The sequence below is a fragment of the Meleagris gallopavo genome, chromosome 3 (genome assembly GCF_000146605.3).
Source record: "Meleagris gallopavo isolate NT-WF06-2002-E0010 breed Aviagen turkey brand Nicholas breeding stock chromosome 3, Turkey_5.1, whole genome shotgun sequence".
Lineage (NCBI taxonomy): Eukaryota > Metazoa > Chordata > Aves > Galliformes > Phasianidae > Meleagris > Meleagris gallopavo.
The window spans coordinates 88211336-88228546 of record NC_015013.2 but is presented as its reverse complement, the minus strand read 5'-3'; the positions used below and the strand labels follow the sequence as shown (position 1 = coordinate 88228546).

The 17211-nt window shown below is 39.8% G+C and overlaps 1 long non-coding RNA gene across 4 annotated transcripts; it reads left to right on the top strand.

Moving 5' to 3' along the window:
* Positions 1-398: 398 nt before the first annotated feature.
* LOC104910465 lies at positions 399-16980 on the top strand. 4 transcript variants are annotated; one of them, XR_793101.3, is made up of 3 exons: positions 4603-5169; positions 14281-14365; positions 14782-15544. It is a non-coding gene; the product is annotated as an uncharacterized LOC104910465 (long non-coding RNA). The 4 variants fall into 4 exon arrangements; XR_004159346.1 differs by lacking the exons at positions 14281-14365; positions 14782-15544 and adding exons at positions 6871-8940; positions 15831-16980 and having other exon boundaries at positions 4604-5169; XR_002113610.2 differs by lacking the exon at positions 14782-15544 and adding an exon at positions 15831-16980 and having other exon boundaries at positions 4620-5169.
* The last annotated feature ends 231 nt before the right edge of the window (positions 16981-17211 follow it).

Sequence of the window (17211 nt, the reverse complement as noted above, 5' to 3'; positions counted from 1 at the left end):
ATGCAGCTTGTAGTTTTTCATAGTATATCAAAGTCTTGTTTTTTTTTTTTAAGTAGGAATTTAGAGATTGTCTTCCATCACTGTAGAAGAATTAAAATCAAATAAGGTGTTTTCTACTCCACAGTTTGATCCTGTCTACAAGGGTGGATAGTGATAGGAACAAGGGAGAATGGTCTTAAAATGAGACAGGGGAGGTTTAGGTTAGATATTAGGAGGAAGTTCTTCACTCAGAGGGTGGTGACATACTGGAACAGGTTGCCCAAGGAGGTTGTGGATGCTCCATCCCTGGAGGCATTCAAGGCCAGGCTGGATGTGGCTCTGGGCAGCCTGGTCTGGTGGTTGGTGACCCTGCACATAGTAGGAGGGTTGAAACTCGATGATCACTGTGGTCCTTTTCAACCCAGGCCATTCTATGATTCTAGTTTTTCACTCTAGCACCTTAGGGTGGTTCATCTTCTGCAGGGACAAGCAGGAATTCAGTCTGACATTGAAATATATGTGGGAAGACGATCAAACCTGCGTGTAGCAGACTGCAAGGTGCAACACCTCTCTGGATTAATTTAATGTTACAATTTAATGGCTTGAACACTTCTCTTGCCAGAAGAAAGCTCTGTTCAGTGTACACCAACATGCACTCTATGCAGATGCTTTTGCACGAGGCAGCTTGGGACTTTTCCTTTCAGCACACAACAGACTCTTTCCTGTCAGGGTTTCTCCTGTCTGAAGGCATTCCTCACCACATAAGCTGGTTTCATTCATAAGCAGGCAGCACGTTGAGCATCTTTGAAATACAGCATGCTGACTTTGTTCTGCAAGATTGTAGCATGTGATGTTTTCTCTCCTCTTTTCGGTGCCCTCTTGCTGTTTTTGGTTTGCACTGTAAGTATTTTAACTTCGTGTTTTGATTCTTCATTATTTCCTCAGAGAATGAAAGTTGAAGTTAAGAGCAGGGATAAAGTTAAGCCTTGTTATTTCCCCTAGTAAGTTATTTCTGCCCTTAACATTCATCCCAGTTGCTGCACCTGTGGATGAAATTTCTGCAGGGCTTTTGTATCCAGTACAGGGATTTATTACTCAGTGCTGTTGTCCCTTTTTAAGCAAGGAACTACATGGGCCTTTTTTCTTAGGCTCAGTTCGGTTTATTATTCATTTTCTTTCTATTTCTTTCTTTGCCCCTACTTGTATTAATTTCAGATTTCATTAACTCTTGATGTTAATCCCCTGTCCTTGACCTCATTAACTTTTAACTTCTGTGGTCTCATTCTGCATGCATTTCAGTTTCCTTTTTGAAGCCTGATTGGCACCTTCCATCCCAGTTAGGTTCCCATGTACTGAGTTGACAGGTGTATGAAAATCAGGCAGAAGGAATAGAATGAGTTAGAATGGACATGATCTGTTTGTGCGTTTACACTTATGTCTATTCTTCTTGAGGGTATAATTTTTCTGATATGATCTGTTTAGACTCTGAGACAGTGGTTTTTGTAAAGCCAATTGCTACTGAAGGCATCCTTGACACTTATTACAAAAACGTTCTCTGTGACAGAGATCCACCTCTTCTAGCATTGCTTTTTGTGTTCCAAACTTGGTCTTCTCTCTCAAGGGTTAAGCATAAAGATAAAAAACAATAACATCCTATTCGTATGCTGAGGCTAACAACCCTGACACTTAACTCTGGAACTGTAGAGATGATAGTGAAATCTCTGCAACTCGACTTTGTATGTTTGCACTGTTGTAATAACTACCCTTGTTACTTAGTGCTGTAATCTTTACCCTTTAGCTAGGTGGGCAAAAACTTAATCTTGATAATAATCAGAATGAGACAAGTGAAACAGTCTTAATTTAAACGTGGCATACTTATCAGCTAGCAAATTGCCTCAGATAATGTGCTTTATTAAGCAAATGCAGCCTTGTAGAAAAGTGATTAGGCTAACTCGGTTTTAGAGCTGTTTTTCTTTTTCCTTCTAAATGCATTTCTTTATTGTTACAGAAATTTCAAGACGTTCTTTGCCAGCAGGTAAGTCTGCTTCTTTCCTTTATGTCTTGATCTGACAGCAAGCAGAACTTGCTTGCAATACAGTAATGTTTTTATATAACCAGAGCCTGGGTTCTTCCTGGCACTGTCATGATACTTCATCATGTGGGCACCTGGGGTAATGCTGGGGTCAGAACAAAGCCTGTTGATGTACAGACCTTTTTATATTTAAACGATGGATTTTGACAAGAGGAGGAGGAAACCAATACAAATTGATGCTATTGTAAAACATGAATTATATCACATGCATATTTAAAATAGCAGAGTGTGTGATAAAGCTGCCAGAAGACAGATAAGCAGAAGTACTGGTGATGAATCAGAGGGACAGCCTGCAAGGAGATGGGAGGTTTATGGCTGGGAGGATGTGGGTTCTTGATTTGTTTGTAATTTCTGCATTAACAAAGCTGCTCTAGAATCATCATCACAGCTCACTTGGAGTAAAAGCTGGGCAAGTTTTGCATTGGGTGTTATCAAACTTGCTGCCTTTTGTGCTTGCTCTGCCTTGGTGACTTTCCTTATCGATCCTTTCTTCTGTCTTCTTCCTGAAGTATGCTTCATACCTATCCACAAAGTGGCTTTGGTTGGATAAGTGAATTTCTGAAATGCAGCACATTGCAGTCATCCTGAATCTGCCCTGGAAGTAGTTGGTGGTTCCCATTTGAATCCAGTGGCTGTTTCAGTTAAAAGCTTGACACCTGCTATGTTGTGCAGTCTTTCCATGAGAGCTTTCAGTGGCTGTTCTGGGACAGAATTGTGCTTGCTTGAAGCAGTGAAGGAACAAGTCGTTTATTTTCAACAGTAAGATTATTTTGGAATGCTGAGGGTAGTTGTCAAATAGGTGATTTCTGGTGGGGTATCTTGGAAGAACAACTGTCTGGTGTTTAGTCAGGCTTGTGGGAAGAGAGCAGATCTTGTTTTTCTGAGTTTTCATTTGGGACTTGGAGACTTTTATCTGATATTGTGAGTCTGAGTCACAATGAGATAATTCTTCTCCATTTGTGAAGGGGTGGGGAAGGTGTCCTAATTGTACTTAGCATTGAATATTCATAAAGGGCAAATAATTGCCCAAGATTTTGAAATGGTGACTTCGTTTTTGCCACAAGATAAGGAGGATTCATATATGCTGGAAAGGCTGTATGCCAGAATTTGACTGTAGCAGGGATTTGACTTATTCAAAGATAAGCAAATTAAGGAGAGTTGTTTTAAAACATGCTTAAAGTATTGTCAGAAGAATAGAGTGTATGGAAGGGAATCCCACAAAGGCCTGACTTGTCCTGTGGCGTTACAATGGCTTCATTAATGGCCATGATGATGGACTTAATGTGCTTATTCAATCTACAAGTGACAGCAGTATAAAAAAGGGTTGCAAGCACACTGGATGATGGGATTAAAGCTCAACGGAAAGGGGCTGGAGGAATAAGATGAAAGATACAGTGTGTTTAAATAAAGATGAGGTTCTGCATTTAGATGGAAAGCTTTAATTGATGTTCTGTCATCAGAACTCATTCTTGCTTATTTCAAGTTTTGCAGAACTTTGTTCTGGGTGCCACTTTTAACAGTGGACAATAGATGTCACTAAAAATGCTCCCACTTCTTCCTCCTGCTTTTTTTTTTTTTTTCCTGTACTCAGATTTTGTATCATAATAAATTAGAGGGGTTTGCAGTGTCTGAATGCTTTCCAGGAGCAAGGAGAACACATGAAATACACTTCATTATAGTGTTGTGCTTGAGGTTGTGTTGCATATAAACTTGCTGTGGTCAGTGGTGTACCAAAGACATCCAGAAAACTTCCTTTTCACTTTGGTTTTATAGCTATCTTCTTGTAGAAATGATTGTGTGCAGTTGAGTGCATTAGTTGATTGGGCTGCTAATCCAATCATTAAATCATTACTAGGGAGTTACCCTGCATTAAGCTGTATCGCTACTTTGAAGTCAGTAGGTAACTTGGATGTTTTTCTGCCTGTAAATTGGGTCCTTGGGTGTGATTGTAGAGTTTCTGGCATGTAAACCAGAAGGGCCTTGGAAGGCAATGTGTTAAAATACCATCATTTCACAGCCAGACAGATCCAAGTGCTCCTGTGTGTATGTGAAGCTGTCCTTGAATGCGAGCGTGCTCACAGCGTGCCTGGTGGAATGAAAGGCCAGTTTTCTGTGGTAAATGCTTTTAATCTATTAGTGCTGTTGGGATTAAAACCAAGTCTTGCTGGATTTTGTTCCCTTCTGAATTTAAAACAGGTATAGATGTCGCTGTTTGCTGCAGGGGAGTTGGACTAGATGACCTTTAAAGGTCCCTTCCAACTCATAGGATTCTATGATTCTAGTATTAAAGTGATACAGCAGGCAGTTCTTCAGCCTAGCACTTTGTTCCTGATCCTATAGTACAAATAAGCATTCATTACTAGAATTGAGAAATAGTGAGAACCAAAAATTTGTATTAAAGAGCTACCAGATAGCTAGAGAATAGTGAGGGGAAAAAAAAAATGTGTGTGTGTGTGTGTGTGTGTATATATATATATATATATATATATATATATATGTGTGTGTGTGTGTGTGCGTGTATATATATATGTATATGTATGTATGTATATATATATATATTAGTGTTTACAGTCAGAATTATGAAATAGGATCTTAAATAGAGATGTTCTGTCCTGGAAGACCATCTCCTTCAGAGTTAACTCTTGTGAGTTAAGTGTTGTTCTCCTAGCATGAGGTAATAATTAATAGGAATGAATGTTCTTTGTTTGTGTATTTCAGATATTCAGTATGTTTGATGTCCATGTGATGTTTTTGTGTGTTTTTTTTATGTATGGCATATTATTTAGTTTGGCTGCGTGTGTATGATAGCTTTGTTACCTTGAAATAGAAAATGGTTTTGGAACTAGTTGTAGTTCCATGTGTTTGTTTAGGGCCAGAAAAGAAAGAAATGAAGTGATATATCTTCAAATCTGCTTAGATGTTGCTCAGCCTGAAATAAAAATGCTTCTGCATTTCATCTCTTGTTAGTGTGTTCCTTCCTGCAGAAAGCCTGTTAGTTACCCCTTCAGTTAAACCAGATTAATCTCCTGGCACCTTCCAGAGAAACACTACCTTGAAACAACCTGCTGCTGCCTTTCCTCTTAGCTGCCAGATATGAGGTGGGTGTTTAATGCTGTGCTATGCAGTTAGATCTTCTTTATTCTACATAAACATCGGCGGTGATAAATCTGAACATAGTAACTTGAAATGCAGTGTTGCTTTTCAGGCCGTAGGAAGGAAAAAAAAAAAATATGCAAGGCTACTTTGTATGTTAAAAGATGGAAAACTAAACATCACTTGAGGAAAAGCCAGATGAAGGTTAGTGGCAAGAACTAACTGACAATACGCAGAGCTTCTAAAATGTTCACATTTGTTACAGGGAGTAATAAATTCTGCAGTAATTATTCATACAGCTGAGAATGAACTCAGTAATGTTAGTGGAGAACTGTTGTCAGTGTCTCTGTTTAAAGGGAGAAAATGAATAACCAGCTGTGTAGTTGTGGCCTTTTGATTTGTGCTGCAACTTTATGTATAAATCTGAACTGCTATGGATAGTAAGCAGTTCCCTTCAGAACTTCAGGGGAAATGGTTTTAAGTTGAGGGAGGGAATTTTTAGGTTGGATGTCAGGGGGAGTTCCTTACTATGAGAGTGGTGAGGTGCTGGAACAGGCTGCCCAGAGAGGCTGTGGATGCCCCATCCTAGAGGTGTCAAGGCCAGGTTGGATGGGGCCCTGGGCAGCCTGGTCTAGTATTAAATGGGGAGGTTGGTGGCCCTGCCTGCGATACGGGGGTTGAAGCTTCATGATCCTTGAGGTCCCTTCCAACCCTGACCATTCTGGTTCTGTAACTTCTGACAAAGTGCCTGTGTGTGCTGCCTAAGGAGACAGCAAGGAGTCCTGCTTTACCTGTTTCCTTAAAGGTAGTTTCAGTGATACCTTTAGATAAATTTTGTTTTTTTCTTAAGGGATCTTAGAAAAACGATTCTGCTGCTTATCCAGGAGTATTACGTTCACTGTATTAAATACAACAGTTAAAATTAGTTTTTCATATCTGCTGTGTCTTTGGTTGTAATTTGTGTTTAGAAGAAGCCCTCATACCAATGAAAGAACACAGAATTAGTAATTTTTAGTTGATAAAATGTTAGTGTTGTTAATTCAGAATAACAGTCTGTGTGCCTCTCAAAGTTCAGAAGGCATGAGGTGGCTTTTTCTTCTTTTGATGTGACTTTATAGCTTTGTTGTTTTTTTTTTTTCACCACCCAGTGCTGTATTGCAAAACTCTCCTATTCCTAATGGATGAGAATTACTGCTCGTAAAGTTTAATAAGGAAGCTTTCCTTGCTATTGTATGCAAAATCTTCCTGTTTTAAAACTTTATAGTGTACCTTTAACAATCATCTGTGCTTGTAAAATACCATTTCCCTCCCTAATATACCTCTGACACTTGTAAAGCAATACATCTGTCCTTGGTCTGTTGCTGTTAGGTATCTGGCATTTTGTATTAAATGTTCTATGGAGGTGGGAGAAGGCAGCTAAAATATTGAAATTTAAGTGATTGCAAGCCTTCCTAGTGAGACTTTTCTTTGCCTGTTTTGGCTGCTTTTTTTGCACTGCCTTCATCCACCCTTCCCTTGCCTCTATCCATATTTTGTAGCTGGTGTCTGCACAATTCAAAAGCACCCGCGTATTTTGGATACAGGGGTAACTTTCTTATCAGTGAGTCTGACATTCAATAGAGTTGAGATACTGAGGTATGCTAAATACGTCTAAAATTTATGTAACTTAGCATTTCTGTTTTTTTTTCTTTTTCTTTTCCCTTTAGAAAATGATCTTGTTAATCTTCTGTTTGTTCTGGCTAGTCTCTGCCTGGAGTTGCTGACCACAAGCCATTGAGTCTGACAGTCTGGACAGTTTTCAGTTCATCTTGCTCTCCATTTATTTAGTCAATACTTTCATTTCATCCATAAAGATGTCATGGGAAGACAGTGTTGAAAGCCCTTCTGAAGTAAAGATTAACCATGTCTTGTCCACCAGGTTCCTCCTTTCATGGTAGAATTCCATCAGGTTGGTCAGGAGTGATTTCTCACTTGCATGTCTGTGCTGAATGCTTTTGATTGTCTTGTTATTTTTTGTGTGTTTTGGGAATGATCTGTTGCTATTTTGTTCATCACCTCCTCAGGGAGAAAGGTAAGGCTGAGCAGCCTTTAGTTACCCAGATGCTCCTGTTTGCCCTTTTTGGAATTCCACTTGAGGTGTTCAGTCCTCAAAGAGGATCCCAGCTATAACCATGTTGGCAATGCCAGTTGTGCAGCCAGTTGTTGACCCACAAGATCCATCTATTCTTCCTCAAGCCATTGCTTTTCTCATCAGTATCAGTACGGACAAAAGGATAAATGCCTGCAGTGTCAGCAAGCTAGAGGCAGACTTAAAAGTAATTATCATAGCTAAGTTAATGAGTTTATTGTTCCATGCTGAAGACATTTCATCAACATAATGGTGAGTATTAATTTGATAGTTTAAAGGCAACTGCACCATTTAAACCAGGTTGAAATGCTACCACAGTCTGCTTTGTTTATTTTGAAATTGGTTTAGAGCATAACTGGATTTGTTATGACTCAGAAAATACAGGACTACATAAGCTTAATTATTTTGCAGCAGAGGGAAGGTATCTACAGTGACACATCTGTGAATCTGTTTTTGAAAACAAGAGGATGTGCAGTGCTGATGTGGTGTGTTCTGTAAATGTAACTTAGATGCCTCTGAGCACTGCAGGGTTTTACTAAGTGGTAATAAATTCTAGGTGTGGATACACTGAGGTTTTGGAGTGAAATATTATTTATGTAAGTGCTTACAGAAAGTATTCTTAATATTTGATATGTGTAGTACTAGCAGCATAAATATGCAGTTTAAGTAGCTCTTTCTTCTCTCTTCCACCTGTGCATGGCTACCAGACTGTGCTTGAAGGTTCTGTTTGGGACCTGTGTTGCACTGTCAGTGTTACCTATTCTCAGCCTGACGTTTGCAGCCTGGTGTGGGGAAAAATAATTATTGCAATGTAATTGTGTCCTTTAAATAGATACCTATGGCACTTGAGATAACTGTTTCAGAAATATGCTTAGGGAGTTTTAAACTAATGAGAAGACCTCTGTGATTCCAGACTAATAGTGAATCGTGTGTGAACTTCACAGTAATAATAAAAAGGAACAGAGAAAAATGCTTTATCAGGTGTTTTGTGTATCTACTCTAAATACTACTGTAATTATCAAGCTGTAAGGAATCAAGCGAATTTAGACTGAAGAGCAGTCTTTCATTGGAGAGCCACAGCTATTCCTTTGCTCCAGTGATATTCTTGTGTCTTACTTCTGATCACTTCGAACCTGTCTGCAAAATAGTCTCCAGTTGAGAAATTTGCCCTTTGCTCATTGTGTGTATATATATGTAGGGAGAGACAGACGAAAAAGATGAGTTAGGTAAAAGGTTCCAGCACAGAGAAGAAATTTCAGTATAGACTATTGAACTTCTGGGATCGAAGTTTGGAGAAGTGAGAGTAGTATGGCACTCCCAGCAATTGGTTTAGTGTGTTCTTATGTTTGAAAAGTGACGTGATGCATTTATAACTTGATTTATGGCACAGTGACATGACTGCGTGAAAAAGTAGGGAATAGGAGTTGATGACGTGAAAATGAAAAGTCCTTCAACTCCTGTGCTGATGTTCTTGTAAATGTTAACAAGGTGGCTTAACCGTCTGATCACTTCAACAAACCAGCAGCAGCTCAGCACATTTCTGTATTGCTTCCTGTCTAGCTTCCAAGGTTTTGGGGACACACAGTTAGGATTGTTCTTGTGTGCTTCTATGGACTCATCTAGAAGTGGAAAAATGCCAGAAGTCAAGGTATGTGATATACAAAGGCACGTTCATGAATGAGGGCTGTTCAAGTGGCATACTTAATTTAGATCTAAAGTAGAATTTTGTCTGGGCTGCACCAAGATTACAGGAACGGGACATTTTTCACATTGCTACAGGAGAGACTAATTTTTGGCCTTGGGGAGCAGCTGTATAACAAATGCACTTCTCAGAAGGGAAGGTTCCCTCTCTCTTGTGGAAGAGAAATGGAGCTGGTGCACTGACTGCAATGGGGACCTTTGCTAAGCCTGGCCAAGTATAGCTGAACTTGCTTTAAGAAATGCCTGCCTGTGCAGCAGCTGCTCTGTTTTAGGGAGCCTTTTAATGGTATTTGTTAAGGAGATGGGAATTCAAGAGATTTTAGGATGTCTTACAGGAGAAAAAACTAAGAGCAAAGCCAGCCTTGCAAGTGGAGGACAGTGAGCCAGTCAGGCGTTAGGATATCACCAATGAGAGACTGATGCTTCTTTGCAACTCAGAACCTTTGGTTGCAGTCACTGAAATTCTTTTCCTGGATTTGAACGCAGTAAGAAAAACAAGAAATTCTGAAAGCTAAAAAACAAACAAAAATTAATACTTTTGGTACATGAGCAGTGTCCTGCTTGTGCCTGTGCTGCATGTAGCCTTTTATAAGACTACTCCATAGTTTCTGCTGATTTCTGTAGTTCTTTCAACTTTCAATTTGCAGTTCTTTCAACTAGCAGAAATTAAACACTGAACGGACCTTTCTTAAACTGCACACCATGTTGTTCTCTTTTCTAGTTATATTCACATCCCAAATCATAGCATTCTACTGCTGAAGCAACCTAAATGACTGAGCGGTGACTTTATCAGCCTTGGTAAAACTTTCAAGGTGTTACTAAGTGGAATTGAGCACAACTATCAGTGTGTTTCAGTGGCACCTGAGGTCTGCTTGGACGAGAACACTGAGGATACTTGATATACTGTTAAGAATGTTAGTACCTAAGGTGATGGTAGCAGCAAATGCAAAGTTAAGGGAGTGTGAGGATGGCAGTATTACTGAAAACAGGATTCTGGAAATCAAGTTGGAACTTGAGTGTTTAGTTTATATAACATATTAGTTGTTAGAGTGTTTTTTGTTCTGCAAGACCTGAATTGGGAGCGGCCTGGGATTGTCTCCCAAAATACACATCAGCTTGTTTGAAGTAGAACATTGTGTGCAGGAGGAAAAACATTACATGGCTGAACTTTTCTCAAGCTTTGTTATAAGTCAGGCCTACAATGATCATAAATAAGACTGTATGATGATTCTTGGTGTAAAGCTGCATTTCTCTGCTTTATGAGGTTAACTAATAGTTCTTTGTGCGTATTTGGTTCTTTTTGGTTTTGCTCAGCACAAGACTGAAGGAAGGCAGTAGTAATAAAAATAGATGTTCTGTCTATGATTTCTTCCTTTCCTTTCCCTTTTTTTTTTAATTTTAAAAGGATGAAGAATGTAATTAAGAAAATATCCAAACAACTTCACAATAACTGTGATAGTTTCTGCAAGACTTTTCCATGCTGGATGGGGTTATATTATGGGGAATGGGATATTAGTATGTTTAGAATGAAACAACTTAGCAGCTATTTAACATGTTCCTTAGGTTTTCATATGGGAGGCCAAGCTAATAAATGTTTTCTTGTAGCAAACACGTTTTTCCTCAATACTTTATTCCTAAAAAGAACCCTGACAGAAGTTTGTGTTAAATGCTCAGGCTTCCTTTGGAGGGGTAGAATTATGCTTAGGATGGATATGAGACTTCTTAAATTCTCAAGAAGTTAACTGTGGCACAGAGTTGTTTTCCAGATTGTCTTAATTCACTGTTTATACCTTTCAAAAACAAATAGAAATCTGAAGTTTCTACTTAGTGTCCATTTAAATTCATTGCTGCAGTATTGTTTGATGTATTTTGCTGCTCAACAGTGAGCAGTAACTTATTCAGGAAGACTTAATGTTAAGAAGTATTGGAACTGTCTTTCCAGAATTAACAGCATTTATCTTGGGATACAGATTTACCTGCTTTCTTGAAATAAATTTCTAGAGGCTGGGTGTGCCAGGATGTAAACATGTTCTGCTTGCATTTCAGCTCATCTTGCAGAAGTGTTAAAAAACTTCATTTAAACTTCCAAGTTTTCATTAGCAGGTCAGCTGCTCTTTGAGTCCATAGAAGTCTGCATTTGAGTTACTGACATCCTTGAATGCAGAACTAATTAAGGAAGGGTTTTAAGTGCAAGTTCGGAGGATGATGATCGACGATGTTTAATGATCTGCCTCCATCAAAGCTCGAGGAGAAAAGGAGATCTGTCCTTCTATGCAAAGACAAAAATGACTAAACTGAACTCCTATTAAGAAGGCAATTTAATGGCTTTGTCTGCAATGTGAAAATTCTCGTTATGCCTTCATCTCAGGATGCTTGAACTTCTTTACCACGCTGGTTTACTACATTTTAATCCCTGTGTCAACAAAGCAACACAGGGCATAGTTGCCTTCTGTTTATGCATTCAGTTATTTTTGTCTTATTCCCTTGTTCTCATAAAAGAAAACCTGAGTACTGTGCCTTGGTTGAAAGGCATCAAATGGGGTTGTGGAGACTAATGCCAGTTTCTTTGGAAGTGGTTCTTGACAGCTCAGTACTACAAAAGAAATGAGTTCTTGGCCTTGTCAGATGCTGTTATGTGCCAGTAGTGTTGTTCTTCTGACATTTGGCAATGTAGGTCATTCAAGTTTCTGTCAGGTTTTTTAATGTTCTGTCTACCATTGCAAGACACCGGATATTAATTTAATAGTATTTACATCCTTATTTTGGCTCCCAAAACTACACCTGATGTTCAAGGTAAGGCTGCACTGCACAAAAAGAGAAATAATCAGTGCCTTTACATGGAATTGCACTCAGTATTTCAGTGTTGCATCTGCCTAACTAAAACAACTTGGGCTTGTTGGGTGGTGAGATCACAGAAGCCGCTTTGAAACTGAGCAACATGTCCTTGTGTTTTCTGGGCACTTTCATACCAGTGTACAGTTGATAGTTAAACCTCTTTGATAGAACAGGCTGACAAGATGCTGGTCTAATTAGGCAGACAAATGAGGCTATTTAAGGTGATGGGTTTTGCATTGTCCTTATGTCACTCAAAACCTTTTTTTTCAACCTTTGATCCCCATAGCAGAGGAGAGAATGACTACCTGAGGAAGTGGTCCTTGAAGGTTTATTGCCATTTTTACGAGGCAGAGACATAAAAGAAAGTTCCTGTAAAGGGAAGGGCACTTCTTGGTATAACATTGCAAAGAGGTTTGGTTGGAGTAAGAAAGAGTAAAATCTTTTTGTCTCTGGGGACTGTCTTAAACAAAGAGTTAAACTCAATTTGTTGGTGTATCTCATGAACCCATTTTGAACCCAAATTATGCTAATTGAAGATGGAGTGGGGTGTTTGTGTTTCTGATTTCTTGCTTTTTAAATGCAGGTTAGGCACAGAATTTGCTTGTTTGAGCAGCCTTAATATTTATATTTACAAAACGGACATTTTGTAAATATTTTTTAATTTTATGTTTCCTTAGACTTGCAGGATGTCAGTATAGGCTTGACCATTCTGTAACACCAAAACCTTAACGTTGGATAGCTATTTACCATAGCCTTTACGCCACTCTTCCTTCAATAAGAAATACAAAGCTTATTTTTCAACCAGTTTTTTTAAAATATAAATGGAATGATGTTGCGTTTTTTTTGCCAGCTTGTTGGTTTATATTCAGTTTAACTGCATTTAGTGACTTAAATATCTGAGGGAACAGCTAATGTTATATTTGTGCTTTATGTAACACCGTGAGTCTTTGAAAATTACATGCTTTCTTCTGACATGCAATGATACATAAATTAGACACAACTTGTTATAAACAGCTGTTTACAGTTTTTCTTAATAAGTTGTTGTTCTAGCTCTGTATTTAGTATATGAAGAAGAAGCTGGGAGGACAAGAGATACAAAATGTCTGGACTGCCGTTTCTGGAAAATTACTGAACCTTTTGTGACTGCGTGGCTTTCTTCCTATTGTGTAACTGGTTCTTAAGTAGATTAGAGGAAAGGCAGCTCAGATATGAACAGACACATAAGACACTTTCTAGTGTCACATTTCTGGTATGGTGTTTCTCAATTACCTTAGAACCCATATTCATAAATTCAAAGGAGCATCTGATCAGCATCTAAGGTCAGCTGATTCACTTGTAGATCCCTTCTGCTGAACAAAACAAATCCTTGCAGAGTTGGTCTCTTTTAGACAGCATCAAAGGGTTGAGAACCTCCCCTCAAGATGCTTTCTGTTGTGGTTACTCCTTAAACAGTGTCTTCTCTCCAAAAATAAAGGTAATGTTATCAGTCTGGTGGCCAATCTGGATAGCTTTCTGTCACTCTTGTGCCGCCTCCTCATCCAAGAAATGCAATACAAAAAGCGTGCAAAGGGATAAGCAGGAGGAACCTATCACAGGACAGAAATATCACACTTCATTTTGCCTTAAACAAATAAGCAAGGTATGTAGGGTTGGATCTTTGCACCTCTTAGTTTTTCAAGTCCCCACGGAGCAGACTTTTGCTGTGTGGAAGCACTGGGATTGTGAAGGAACTTCTCAAAAGGTATCTTGAGAACAGAAGCAGGTGTGTGTATTGTTTTGTAAGAAGCCTAGAATCTCAAGAGGCAGAAGATTGGAATTAATGTCCTAAGGAATGAGTAATTTAAACCATGGTACTGACTCTATATTTCTTTACGATAAGATTTTGAAAAAGTAAATTGAAGGAAGTGGGAGACTATAAGGAGATGCTTTGACATTCATGTTTGTGGATTAATGCAGTCTGTATTTATGAAATAATAAAAACAGAGCTATCACAGAATGACCAAGGTTGGAAGGGACCTCAAAGATCATGAAGCTTCAACCCTCCCACCACATGCAGGGCCACCAACCTCCCCATTTAATACTAGATCAGGCTGCCCAGGGCCCCATCCAGCCTGGCCTTGAACACCTCTAGGGGTGGGGCATCCACAACCTCTCTGGGCAGCCTGTTCCAGCACCTCACCACTCTCATAGAAAGGAACTTCCCCCTGACATCCAGTCTAAATCTTCCGTCCCTCAACTTAAAACCGTTTCCCCTTGTCCTGCTATCCTAATGGTCCTTCTATCTGTTATCTTACAGTGTGGGCCAGGGCACTGCATGTTGTCTCTTGTGTTCCTCAACATCAGAGGATTCTTTGGGAAAGGGGGAAGTGTTGGGACACTTAGCAGTACTTTTCTCCTTTCCTGTCTCAGTGACCAACTCTGTTTGCCTTCCCCACTCCACTACTGTCAGTAGGTTGAGACTGAAAGTAAAAGTGCCAGCTTCCATCAATGTCAGCTGTTCCAAGACCATGGTGAGCCAAGCCTCCAATCAAAGCCAGGTACTGCTGGTCAAGAGATATTTTAGTAATATTAAATAGAAAAATCCATGGAAACCAAGGAGGATTTGCATCTCAAAAAAAAAAAAAAAAGTACAAATAGTCCAAATGCTACTGTAAAATGTTCAGAGCATAGTAAATCCAGTTTACGTGGTAGTGGCTCAAAAGGTTAGAATGTGTAACTTTAAAACCATTCTTTTCATGAATCGTGGCCTTACATGTATTTTATTAGTAAAGCTTACCAAGTAATGGAAGATAACAAAACATTGAATCTTGGATTGATTTACTTTTTTGCCAGAAAAATGTCTGAGACAGATCAGAAATATTTTAGAATCTGGAATGAATTTGTTGGTTTACTGGCATCTTCCTCTGGTCAGCTAAGCATAACAATGTGAGTCCTTCAACATCTTCTCTTCCAGGCTATCAGCTGCCCCAGGCTGAAGCTGTGAAGTGTGTCCTTCTCTGTATAGTAATTGTACTTCTGCCAGAACTTCAAAATGAAGACTTCTCCAAATCCAGTTTTTCTTGGTTGGCTGAGTTGGAACCAACCAAGTGGATGGGTCTTACTGATAGTTTGTGCTTTTTTATGTTGTTGTTTCTGGATTGGATCTCTAATGGTTATTTCCCAAGTCCTTGTTACGTGTTTCCTAGAGAAGAATGAAGCCTTTACTCTAATCTGGAATGTGGAACTTGTTTTTGTCCATATTGCAAAGAGTCAAGTTCTGTCAGAGAACTCAGATTTTGATACTCTAAAATAAAATATCATTCCTTTTCAGTTTTATCTGCCAGAATGCTCATAGTTAAATAAGAAATAGCAGCTCTGGTGTCAGCATAATGATGTCTGAGCATCTCTGTTGTCTTCAGTGTTCCTTTATTGAGCTCAGTAAATGTTCTCTTTTAAGCTTTTGGCAAAGGGGGGTTCAGGAGTGAAGTCCCTGTGCTAGAGAAGACACAAGCAGGGGAGGGGAATGAGGAGCAATGGATTGCAAGCACAACAATAGTAAACAGGTAGATTTAGAGACCAGCAAAATGAATGCAGTGGAGGGATGTTTGTTTTCTGTCTTTTAAATCAAATATACCTACACAGAGGGTATGTGAACAGAGGATGCACTGGAACAGGTTGCCCAAGGAGGTTGTGGATGCCCCAAACCTGGAGGCATTCAAGGCCAGGCTGGATGTGGCTCTGGGCAGCCCGGTCTGGTGGTTGGTGACCCTGCACATAGCAGGGGGTTGAAACCAGATGATCATTGTGGTCCTTTTCAACCCAGGCCATTCTGTGATTTTGAGACTCTCAGGGCAGTGAAATCTCACAAGTGCTGTCAGTTTAGCTCTGTCTTTCTTCCCTTCCCAACGCTGCTTAAACTTGCCAATCGATTTGATCAGTATTTGATGGATAGAGATACTAACTGATGTGGAAATAAAATTGCTCTTCAGCCTTTCATTCTATGAGGCTTTGTTATTTTTGCAGTTGGCTTCGCTATGAGACGGGATCAGCTCTTCAGGCCAAATGAAAACAAAAATAATGAGGAGGAAGAAATAAATAAAGCAAATCACAAACCAACAACCTGAAGGCTTCCAGAATTCCACAATTCAGGATACCAAATCCACACATCAGGCTTCTGTTGTACTGAAAACTGTCGGTGTTGTTTGCAATAGAGCATTTTTCTGCTAGATAACTTCTGCACCAACAAGGAGAAAAGAAGTAATTAAAAATACACATGTATCTTAGCATCAAGGAAGCAGTGAGCTTATTTTGAGCATTTGTATTCTTAGTGTGAAATACTGGTGAACTTATACAAACAGCATACGAAGATTCTCAGCTGTGCCAGATGTGTTCACCTTCACTTTGCAGTGGGATATTACAACAGGAAAGTGTGTCCTTATGAGAATGATCCCAGCACTGCTGCATCAATAGGGAGAGCTGCAAGGAGCAGACAGTGTCTTAATGTTTTTAGCCTCTTTTTTCTTGTTCTCTGTAAGACACTGTTGTTATGGTCTGGAAGAAACGCAGGCTTCTTCACGTTTTGCACCCTCATGCTCAGTCCAAACAAACGGGGGAAGCGGCCGCAGCTTTCACTTCTGAGCTGGAGCAAAACAAGGCTGATGTGTTCAAGGTCACGAAGGAAGCTGGTGGCTGAGCTGGATATGGGAAATCAGCTTTCCTGCACCGCGGGCTGGAGCTGCAACTGTCCTCAGTGAGCCTTCCGCAGACACCACTGTAATGAGTTGTGTGGCAGATATTGCTGGGACAAACATAACTCGTCCTGTATTCTTGGAAGCATTTGGCTGTCTGTGTAGCACTCCAGGGGCTTTGAAAACTTTCCTGGGGGGAGGGAGGGGGGGCATCCAGGCATGTCTTCAGCCCCTTTGGCTTTCTTCAGCCCCAGAGAGAGCTTTGTGCCTGAGCGGTGATGCAGAACATCAGATGGCCTGCTTGTGGCCTGGGGTTTTTCTTTTTGTGTGCGATTGTTTTCTCTTTTAAATATAGAAGAAAGCAGTGCTTCTAAAAAGCAGCAGCTGTATTTATTGAGAGTTTTGACACACACCACTCTAGCCCTGCAGTGCCGGAGTATTGAATGAAGATGTGGCAGCACTATGGGTAAGAAAAAAAAAAAAAACAGTAATGAAATGCTGTAGATTAGTTTGTGCTGCTTACAAGTAGGCAGGTAGGTTAAGTTGAAGGCTGTTAGCTTGGGATTAATTCCCTTTTGGTTATAGACCAGGATAAGCCTTGTGCCTTATTGCTGTGGGCTGGGAGGGAGGAAAGATTAACACACACTGTATGGAGAGGCTGAGCTGTGTGAGTCATGTTCCTGTTGGGTTTAACGTGCGTTTCAGCAGAGCCAGTC